Below are 11793 nucleotides of genomic sequence, written 5' to 3' on the forward strand. Positions count from 1 at the left end.
AGTGTATATATAATACAGAGTGTATATAATACAGAGTGTATATAATACAGAGTGTATATAATACAGAGTGTATATAATACAGTGTATATATAATACAGAGTGTTTATAATACAGAGTGTATATAATACAGAGTGTATATAATACAGAGTGTATATAATACAGAGTGTATATAATACAGTGTATATAATACAGAGTGTATATAATACAGAGTGTATATAATACAGTGTGTATATAATACAGTGTATATAATACAGAGTGTATATAATACAGAGTGTATATAATACAGAGTGTATATAATACAGTGTATATATAATACAGAGTGTTTATAATACAGAGTGTATATAATACAGAGTGTATATAATACAGAGTGTATATAATACAGAGTGTATATAATACAGTGTATATATAATACAGAGTGTTTATAATACAGAGTGTATATAATACAGTGTGTATATAATACAGTGTATATAATACAGAGTGTATATAATACAGAGTGTATATAATACAGAGTGTATATAATACAGAGTGTCTATAATACAGTGTATATAATACAGAGTGTATATAATACAGAGTGTATATAATACACAGTGTATATAATACAGAGTGTATATAATACAGAGTGTATATAATACAGAGTGTATATAATACACAGTGCATATAATACAGAGTGTATAGGCTGTATTCTGATAACTATAATTAGTGGATATGGTTGGTTATTACCGTGGGTTAGTGAAATATCCCTAGCAGTGGAATGAAGTGTAACACGGAGTGTATAGGCTGTATTCTGATAACTATAATTATTGGATATGGTTGGTTATTACCGTGGGTTAGTGAAATATCCCTAGCAGTGGAATGGAGTGTAACACAGAGTGTATATAATACAGAGTGTATATAATACAGAGTGTATATAAAACAGAGTGTATAGGCTGTATTCTGATAACTATAATTAGTGGATATGGTTGGTTATTACCGTGGGTTAGTGAAATATCCCTAGCAGTGGAATGAAGTGTAACACGGATGCCTACATTATTATTTCAAAAATATTGACAACTATGCAATAGGTCTAGTTAACCTCCTGGTCTACTTCCTCATTTCAATGTAGATTGTTCTATCTGCACCAGCAATTGGATATCCGAGTTTAAAAAATAAAATAATCATTGGTGCATGCAAAACATTTCATATATATATATTTTTTAAATGTAAATCAAATCCTATATGGAATGTGTACAAGACAGTCTAACTATATATATGAGCTCATATGAACAAGACAGTCTAACTATATATATATGAGCTCATATGAACAAGACAGTCTAACTATATATATATATGAGCTCATATGAACAAGAGTCTAACTATATATATATGAGCTCATATGAACAAGACAGTCTAACTATATATATATGAGCTCATATGAACAAGACAGTCTAACTATATATATATGAGCTCATATGAACAAGACAGTCTAACTATATATATATGAGCTCATATGAACAAGACAGTCTAACTATATATATATGAGCTCATATGAACAAGACAGTCTAACTATATATATATATATGAGCTCATATGAACAAGACAGTCTAACTATATATATATGAGCTCATATGAACAAGACAGTCTAACTATATATATGAGCTCATATGAACAAGACAGTCTAACTATATATATATATGAGCTCATATGAACAAGAGTCTAACTATATATATATGAGCTCATATGAACAAGACAGTCTAACTATATATATGAGCTCATATGAACAAGACAGTCTAACTATATATATGAGCTCATATGAACAAGACAGAAATTGTGAGGAAAAGGAAGAGCATTTGAGAAACGCCGTATTTCCCTGGTGAATGAATGGCCAAACCATGACAGTACCCAGACAGGCCTGCTAGAGTATGGAAAAGGCTACGGCTACAGTGATACCACTTCCTATGAAGTACATACATATAATACTTGATAATGTATTATAGTACACTTACAATGTGTTATGTCGCTGGCTATTTGTGTGGTAAATCTACTGTCCCATGTCCTCAGGACAACGTGAGCAATGTCACCACACCCAAGGATTTTCCAGCATATAGCGGCAAGCCCAAGCACTTCACAGACTGCATGACTGGGTGCTATGCACATAAATGCATTACAAGGACAAACTCTGCATAGCCAGAATGAGGCTGATATCTGTTGCAGGGCGCAGGGCTGAGTGGATGAGAGGGATGCCAAAGCATTTAAATGCAGTTGAATTTCATCCAATTACAGTAAAGATCCCAGAATTATGATAACTGCATGTGACGCTTGAATAATTTCTTATTTTATAATACTTAGTATCCCTTTTCAGATATACAATTATGTCTAGAATACACACGTCTAGTAACACAAAGCTATGGCATGTGGTTTTGTTAGGATGTATCCATCTGGTCAGAAGAATGCATACGTCCTCTGACAGCAGGATGAAGAACCAAGGGGACTATGGTACACAGTAACACTACAAGTCAAAGAGTTCTTACACATTCTCTCTACAGAATCATTATTCATACCATTCTATAAAAGTACCAGCTGTATTCGTTAGTGCAGAATTATCATATTATTTTGCCAAACATACCTGTATGCATATACATTGTTCGTGGACATCATATCATTTGTTGTAGGGAGTAATGACAGATGTAATGACAGATGATTCTAATGTCAGATTGATCAAATTGAGTCGTCATTTTCTGTAATCCATTTATTGGTTTTAATTGATTTGTCTCTCTATATAAAATAAATAATTTTGGGGTAGCTAAATAAAGGCTCTTATATTGCCCAGCCTGACACTTACACCCATATGGATTCATGTGTCTACATTGGTATTGGTAATTGTTTATAGCTGTAAGGGGTTGCTATATAATCTAGTCATTTGTTGTTTAATCAGATATATATTTTTTGAAATGCTTCGTAGACTGTGGGTTTTGATATCTATTCAAATTCCCACTCCCTTTGATCAAAATGCATAAGTAAAAGCTTCAGGGCCTGAAAACTCAACTGACCCAATGTATTTGGGCTAAAAACATCTAATAGCACCATATCCTTATACATCCCCTCTGGGCAATTCATATAAAACACTAAAAGACTGGGTGCTGGCTAAACAGGAGAAACGTCTGAGAAAGTCAACCTCTTTCTCAGATGAAAATGGAAGGGAGAAATAGATGTGTGTGTAAAGATCGGAGAGAGAGGGAGACAGGAAGGAGCTCCAAATGTCACACATAGCACCCCTCCTCGACAACCCCTCCTAGGCAACCCCTCCTAGGCAACCTGTGGGGTGGGGCTCCCGGGGCTGCATGGCGGCTCATCTACCTGCTCCTCCTGAGCCATCTAAGGAGATCTCCCTCTGACTGTGACAGACATCCAGAAACACTAGTACACACACACACACACACACACACACACGTATTAATCTGCTGAGGACAAATCCTACAAGAAGCAGTGTCAGGAGACAGGGAGGTTCATGCCATAGCACAGTTATCCAATTTAGAGTTACATCCTCAACTCCAATTCATCCTCATCTCCACCACCACATCCCCTCTCCATCACATCCCCTCTCCATCACATCCCCTCTCCATCACATCCCCTTTCCACCACATCCCCTCTCCACCACATCCCCTCTCCATCACATCCCCTCTCCATCACATCCCCTCTCCATCACATCCCCTCTCCACCACATCCCCACCACATCCCCTCTCCATCACATCCCCTCTCCATCACATCCCCTCTCCATCACATCCCCTCTCCATCACATCCCCTCTCCACCCCATCCCCTCTCCATCACATCCCCTCTCCATCACATCCCCTCTCCACCATGACTGTCTATCACTGGAGTCACCAGCAGTCAGCTGTCAAGGCCCATCAACTCTGTAACATGGCTGCCATAGTCACACTGGCCAGGACCGGTCACACCAGTCCAATATGGCTGATGCTTTTATCCAAAGTAGATTACAGTCATTTATGGCGTGCATACATTTTTGTATGTCTCCAGTAGGAATTGAACCCATGATCCTGGCATTGTAAGTGCCATTCTCTATCAATTGAGCCACACAGACACAGGAGCGCCTCTAATAGGGACATGTTAGGGGTGACTCGTCCTCCCGCTACAGAAATGTCCTCCCACTCCATCTAATGCAGCACGCTCTGGCTCTTGAATCTACAGGGTTAACCAACCAACCAATCCCTCCACAACACTGTATCCTCTCTCTCTCTACACCCCCCCTCTTTCTCTCTGGTCTTCGCTGGAGAAACATAAAAACCCACTGGCCCACCATACATGGGGCTGTGCCTGCATGCCTCGGAGAAAAATGACTTGGTGGTTTTGGGCAGGGCAGCTAAATGGGCGGATACTTCAGAGTGAGGTGTCTGTGTGGAGGCTGGTGTGATGTGAAAGGCTGATTGTGTACCAGCGACTGTGTGTCTCTCAGCATTGATCCCATTACAGGATGTAAATGAAAAACACAGGCGTCCCTCTTTGCTCTGGGCTCTTCAAGCAGCTCTTTGTCTCCAGGGGATTTTAACTAAGGATTCCATGACAACATGTCAGACACTGTATGAAACTGATTACATGCAGCAAAAGCGCCTCTCTCTATCAGTGCCGTGTTTCGTTCTTAGCGATGCTCCTTCCTATCTTTCCAAAAAGAAAGAGGTGCTCTGTGTTCTACCGAGCTGTGGAAACAAAGACAAAGGAAGGAAGAGACTGAAGAACTTAAGAAGACGAAGGTCCAACTTTGACCCTCAGGTGATGCCAAACTAATCAAAAGGAGTGCCTGTTTTACGATCTCTTCTCAGGTCTGTCCATTTGAAATGATCCAGGTGTATCTGTTACCTTGTTTAAAACAAGACATGTTAGGTGTTGTGAGTGAGTCAAGCTCAGCAATAAACCACAGAGTGTATGTATGTATGTATGTATGTATGAGGCTAGGTAGTTACGGCAGCTGAGGGAAGCAGGACAATGAACAGACAAATATAGACAGAGTATGTGACAGAGTGTGAGAGCACCCTTCAGACTTACCCCTTGTGATAGCAGCAGGCGGAACACACACCAGGCGCAGCAGCCAGGGATGGTTCCTGGTCCTGGAGATCCTGCAGACCTCCATGTACTGTCAACCGGAGGCTGCCTTCTCTCTCTCTCTCTCTCTCTCTTCCTGGTTCATTCCCTCCCTCCTCCTCCTCTCTGACATGTGCTTCAGAAGAATCAGATCACTCTCTCCAGCCTGGTACAGAGAGCAGTGAGGCACATGGGAGGGGTGTTTTGTAATCTACCAGGTTGTACCACCCAGAAGAGAAATATGAGGGGGTGGGGGGAGAAGGAGGAGAGGAGGGTTAGACTAACGCTCTCCAGCCATTCCTTCCCTTCATCCCTCTGTCTGCCCTGGGATTGGTCTCTTCCTTTTTCTTTGCTCTGATTGGAGGTCCTGCTTCCCCCTCAATAACATTATAAGAATCCTAAAGAAAGAGAGATAGAGAGAGAGAGAGAGAGGGGAGAGAGAGAGTGGGGGGGAGAGAGAGAGGTGAGAGAGAGGGGGAGAAAAAGAGAGAAAGAGAGCAAGAGAGAGAGAGAGAGAGAGAGAGAGAGAGAGAGAGAGAGAGGTAAGATAGAGAGAGAGGAATAGGAGGGATAGATGCCTTAAAGCTTTAAATACTGATTCAGTGGAGACTCTGGGCTTAAGACGTAGTAGACAATAGCATTATTCATTTTGACATGGGAAACAAGAAAGCTCTGACTGGGTGTTAATGCAGACTTCCACTGTCTTTTAGTTCACACTCCTCTTGCATACAGGCTTTAACCATCAAAATGATGGTGTGTTTGTGTGTGTGTGTGTGTGTGTGTGTGTGTGTGTGTGTGTGCGGGTGTGTGTGTCTAAGAATCTCCTCATGTCATGCCCCAGGGTGTCTGTCTGTCTGACTGTCTGTCACACTGTCTGCCAGCCCACCATATATCCTCCTCCCTCCACTGTTAATACATGCATTGTCCTCAGCATCATCTGCTCCTCAGCGTTATGGTTCAATAGACTTATTCTAAAGACCTGGAAATGCTTATGCAAACGTGGATATGTGAAGTTACTCATGTTAATGAATAAGCAGCGAACCATGAATGAAGGTAAACCAGAGATGTTATTCATTCTAGTGACTACAGCAGTCTGCCAGAGATGTTATTCATTCTAGTGACTACAGCAGTCTGACAGAGATGTTATTCATTCTAGTGACTACAGCAGTCTGCCAGAGATGTTATTCATTCTAGTGACTACAGCAGTCTGCCAGAGATGTTATTCATTCTAGTGACTACAGCAGCCTGCCAGAGATGTTATTCATTCTAGTGACTACAGCAGCCTGCCAGAGATGTTATTCATTCTAGTGACTACAGCAGTCTGCCAGAGATGTTATTCATTCTAGTGACTACAGCAGTATGTCAGAGGGTTTATTCATTCTAGTGACTACAGCTGTCTGACAGAGATGTTATTCATTCTAGTGACTACAGCAGTCTGCCAGAGATGTTATTCATTCTAGTGACTACAGCAGTCTGCCAGAGATGTTATTCATTCTAGTGACTACAGCAGTCTGCCAGATATGTTATTCAATCTAGTGACTACAGCAGTCTGCCAGATGTTATTCATTCTAGAGAACTACAGCAGTCTGCCAGAGATGTTATTCATTCTAGTGACTACAGCAGTCTGCCAGATGTTATTCATTCTAGTGACTACAGCAGTCTGCCAGAGATGTTATTCATTCTAGTGACTACAGCAGTCTGCCAGAGATGTTATTAATTCTAGTGACTACAGCAGTCTGCCAGAGATGTTATTCATTCTAGTGACTACAGCAGTCTGCCAGATGTTATTCATTCTAGTGACTACAGCAGTCTGCCAGAGATGTTATTCATTCTAGTGACTACAGCAGTATGTCAGAGGGTTTATTCATTCTAGTGACTACAGCAGTCTGACAGAGATGTTATTCATTCTAGTGACTACAGCAGTCTGACAGAGATGTTATTCATTCTAGTGACTACAGCAGTCTGCCAGAGATGTTATTCATTCTAGTGACTACAGCAGTCTGCCAGAGATGTTATTCATTCTAGTGACTACAGCAGTCTGCCAGAGATGTTATTCATTCTAGTGATTACAGCAGTCTGCCAGAGATGTTATTCATTCTAGTGACTACAGCAGTCTGTCAGATATGTTATTCATTCTAGTGACTACAGCAGTCTGCCAGATATGTTATTCAATCTAGTGACTACAGCAGTCTGCCAGATGTTATTCATTCTAGTGACTACAGCAGTCTGCCAGAGATGTTATTCATTCTAGTGACTAGAGCAGTCTGCCAGATGTTATTCATTCTAGTGACTACAGCAGTCTGCCAGAGATGTTATTCATTCTAGTGACTACAGCAGTATGTCAGAGGGTTTATTCATTCTAGTGACTACAGCAGTCTGACAGAGATGTTATTCATTCTAGTGACTACAGCAGTCTGCCAGAGATGTTATTCATTCTAGTGACTACAGCAGTCTGCCAGAGATGTTATTCATTCTAGTGACTACAGCAGTCTGCCAGAGATGTTATTCATTCTAGTGACTACAGCAGTCTGCCAGAGATGTTATTCATTCTAGTGACTGCAGCAGTCTGCCTGTAAAGAGTTCTGTAGTTGTTCATCATGGCTACTACACCTGATTCCTCTTCTACTAAAATATGAAGGTAAATACCTTGACAGCAGTGCACTGATCAGCTGGTTTATAGTGTGTTTTCAGAGCCAACCTTGTTCCATCAGCTTGGAGGAAAGCAGTTGCAATTATTCAAGGCTTGCATTGTGAAGTCTTCTCAAATAGTAAATTGATTACCATTTTGGCATGAACTGCAAAGCGGTAGAATGGAATTTCACACTGTACGCAATCACAATGATCTGGCGCCATCCTGGGCATCAAAGCACATATAATGAACCCTTCACTTATCCTACATTCCTGCCGTAGCATCTGAGCTAAATTCCTCTAGATAGGCATTCTTCCTACACGGTCTATGTTGAGCAGTGTTCTGCTACTCATAACAACATATGGCTGAGCTCAATGGCCGTCGGGTCTCATATGGACAGGCGGTTTGATTGACAGCCAGCCACACAAAGGAAAGGTGCATGCTGGCCTGTGTGAGTGTGTGTGCTATGAGAGGTATTCTATGGATTCTGACAACAGAGAGATCTACTCAGGCAGAGATGCCACAGTATTTGTGACTGAAACTAAGTACGTTTGATGAGGGCTAATAGGGAGCCATTAGGAGATATGTCAGTGTGTCAGTCAATACTAAAGCTGTGTGTGTCTCCTGCAGCTGCTCTGCACGTATTACCCTCACTGCTGCAGCTCAGCAGACCTCTCTCTGCCTTTTCCTTCTCTGTCTCAGTAAGTCAGTGTGGGTTGAGAGGAGATGAAACACTTTCTGACTCCGTCCGCATCTACTTACTGTAGAAATCCCCTAGCAGCCTCCGTATTTGATGAGCATGTGTGTGTACGCATATGCGAGTGTGTGTGTGTGTGTGTACGCATATGCAAGTGTGTGTGTGTGTGTGTTGTATGTCTGTCCTTGTCAAAGCAGAGTGCCTGTCTGTCTGTCTGTCTGCTGCTTTACGCTGTAGGTGTGCGAGGCGGATATTGACATGATTAACAACGGTATTATACATCAGCTACATTTGAAATAACACGGCCGTACAGCATCACTTCCTCTTGGAGATGACCATTATCAGACAGTCTGCTACAGGAAGCTGAGATGACCATTATCAGACAGTCTGCTACAGGAAGCTGAGATGACCATTATCAGACCGTCTGCTACAGGAAGCTGAGATGACCATTATCAGACAGTCTGCTACAGGAAGCTGAGATGACCATTATCAGACAGTCTGCTACAGGAAGCTGAGATGACCATTATCAGACAGTCTGCTACAGGAAGCTGAGCTGACCATTATCAGACAGTCTGCTACAGGAAGCTGAGATGACCATTATCAGACAGTCTGCTACAGGAAGCTGAGATGACCATTATCAGACAGTCTGCTACAGGAAGCTGAGATGACCATTATCAGACAGTCTGCTACAGGAAGCTGAGATGACCATTATCAGACAGTCTGCTACAGGAAGCTGAGATGACCATTATCAGACAGTCTGCTAACAGGAAGCTGAGATGACCATTATCAGACAGTCTGCTACAGGAAGCTAAGATGACCATTATCAGACAGTCTGCTACAGGAAGCTAAGATGACCATTATCAGACAGTCTGCTACAGGAAGCTGAGATGACCATTATCAGACCGTCTGCTACAGGAAGCTGAGATGACCATTATCAGACAGTCTGCTACAGGAAGCTGAGATGACCATTATCAGACCGTCTGCTACAGGAAGCTGAGATGACCATTATCAGACAGTCTGCTACAGGAAGCTGAGATGACCATTATCAGACAGTCTGCTACAGGAAGCTGAGATGACCATTATCAGACAGTCTGCTACAGGAAGCTGAGATGACCATTATCAGACAGTCTGCTACAGGAAGCTGAGATGACCATTATCAGACAGTCTGCTACAGGAAGCTGAGATGACCATTATCAGACCGTCTGCTACAGACAGAGGAAACACCACACAGGTCCCCATTATCCAGGCTCCACGCTGCGCTCAGTATGCTGTGAGCACAGAAATTATTTTCAGATGAAGCGTTAGTTTAAAAGGGAAGAGAGAGATCAATACAGTATAGAACAGGAGAGGAAAGAGATAGAATATAGAAAGAGTGTCAGGTGTGTGAGGGGATTAGAGGTGAGGAGGTTAGAGGAGAGGGGATTAGAGGTGAGGGGATTAGAGGTCAGGAGGTTAGAGGAGAGGGGATTAGAGGTGAGGGGATTAGAGGAGAGGAGGTTAGAGGATAGGTTAGAGGAGAGGGGATTAGAGGAGAGGGGATTGGAGGAGAGGGGATTAGAGGTGAGGGGATTAGAGGAGAGGAGAGGTTAGAGGAGAGGGGATTAGAGGTGAGGGGATTAGAGGTGAGGGGATTAGAGGAGAGGGGGTTAGAGGAGAGGGGATTAGAAGAGAGGGGGTTAGAGGAGAGGGGATTGGAGGAGAGGGGATTAGAGGAGAGGGGGTTAGAGGAGAGGGGAAAGGAGGAGAGGGGGTTGGAGGAGAGGGGGTTAGAGGAGAGGGGATTAGAGGAGAGGGGATTGGAGGAGAGGGGATTAGAGGAGAGGGGATTAGAGGAGAGGGGGTTAGAGGAGAGGGGATTAGAGGAGAGGGGATTAGAAGAGAGGGGGTTAGAGGAGAGGGGATTAGAGGAGAGGGGATTGGAGGAGAGGGGATTAGAGGAGAGGGGATTGGAGGAGAGGGGATTAGAGGAGAGGGGATTAGAAGAGAGGGGGTTAGAGGAGAGGGGATTAGAGGAGAGGGGATTGGAGGAGAGGGGATTAGAGGAGAGGGGATTGGAGGAGAGGGGATTGGAGGGTGATTCTGGAAAAGGTGAGAATAGTCTAGGTGTGTGTGTGTTCTGATGTCAGGTGATGACAGAACTCTTGTTTGTGTATCATGGCACCCTCTGGCAACATCTGACTGTGAACATTAGGTGTAGTAAAGCTACAGTAGCAGACACTTCCCAGACTAACATTACAAACACTTTCACCATTTGTCCCAGCCCCACTTTACCTCGGCTCCTGTGTAGAATGCATACTGCAGGGCTATGGCTGTACTCAGGTTTTTACAGTACAGTAAGACCACCTTTCTTTGACGCAAACATTCCCACTTTTAAACATTTCTAGAAAATAACCGAAAAATGACAGTTAAAGCATCTACTTTTCTGGGTATGCAGCCAGTAGTATAACAGGGGTGTGTGTGAGGCTGCTTAAGCCTTTTTATTTGGAAGGATTTTACAGGAAAGAAGCAAATCATTAGAGCCTGAAGAACACTTCCTCCCTTCTGTTGTGGTTATGTAACCAACCAAGTGCCACAATTAGCATAATGCAACAATGTTAATGAGGGACTGCTACCATCGCAATTATCATGGATCGACGCTATATAATATACTGACTGTAGTTATATACATATTTTTCAAGCTCTTTTTTGTGTAAATGCTGTATTGCTGCTGGACTATGGCACCCCCTTCCTATACTGTGTACTGCTGTAGACCAGGGCACTACGGTACACAGCTAAATATGAGCAAGTCACGTCCTGACCTTAGTTCCTTTTTCATGTCTCTGTTTTAGTTTGGTCAGGGCGTGAGTTGGGGTGGGCATTCTATGTTGTGATTTCTATGTTTGTATTTCTGTGTTTGGCCTGGTATGGTTCCCAATCAGAGGCAGCTGTCGATCGTTGTCTCTGATTGAGAACCATACTTAGGTAGCCTGTTTTTCCCATTTTGAGTTGTGGGTGATTGTTTTCTGTTGTGTATCTGCACCAGCCAGAACTGTTTCGGTCGTTCTCTTTGTTATTTCCGTGTTCATTTATGGACACATACCACACTGCACCTTGGTCCTCTCCTCCCAACAGCCGTTACAGAGCCATATAATCAAGAACAAAGAGCCAAGGACAAAGACAATATTCCTTTTCAAATCAAATAAAATTGTATTAGTCACAAGCGCCGAATACAAAAGTTGTAGACCTTACAGTGAAATGCTTACTTACGAACCCCTAACCAACAATGCAGTTAAAGAGATACGGATAAGAATAAGAAATAAAGGAACAAGTCATTAAAGAACAGCAGTAAAATAACAATAGCGAGACTAAATACAGGGGGTACCGGTACAGAGTCAATGTGCAGGGGCACCGGTTAGT

The sequence above is a fragment of the Oncorhynchus clarkii genome, chromosome 2 (assembly GCF_045791955.1).
Source record: "Oncorhynchus clarkii lewisi isolate Uvic-CL-2024 chromosome 2, UVic_Ocla_1.0, whole genome shotgun sequence".
Taxonomy (NCBI): Eukaryota; Metazoa; Chordata; class Actinopteri; order Salmoniformes; family Salmonidae; genus Oncorhynchus; species Oncorhynchus clarkii.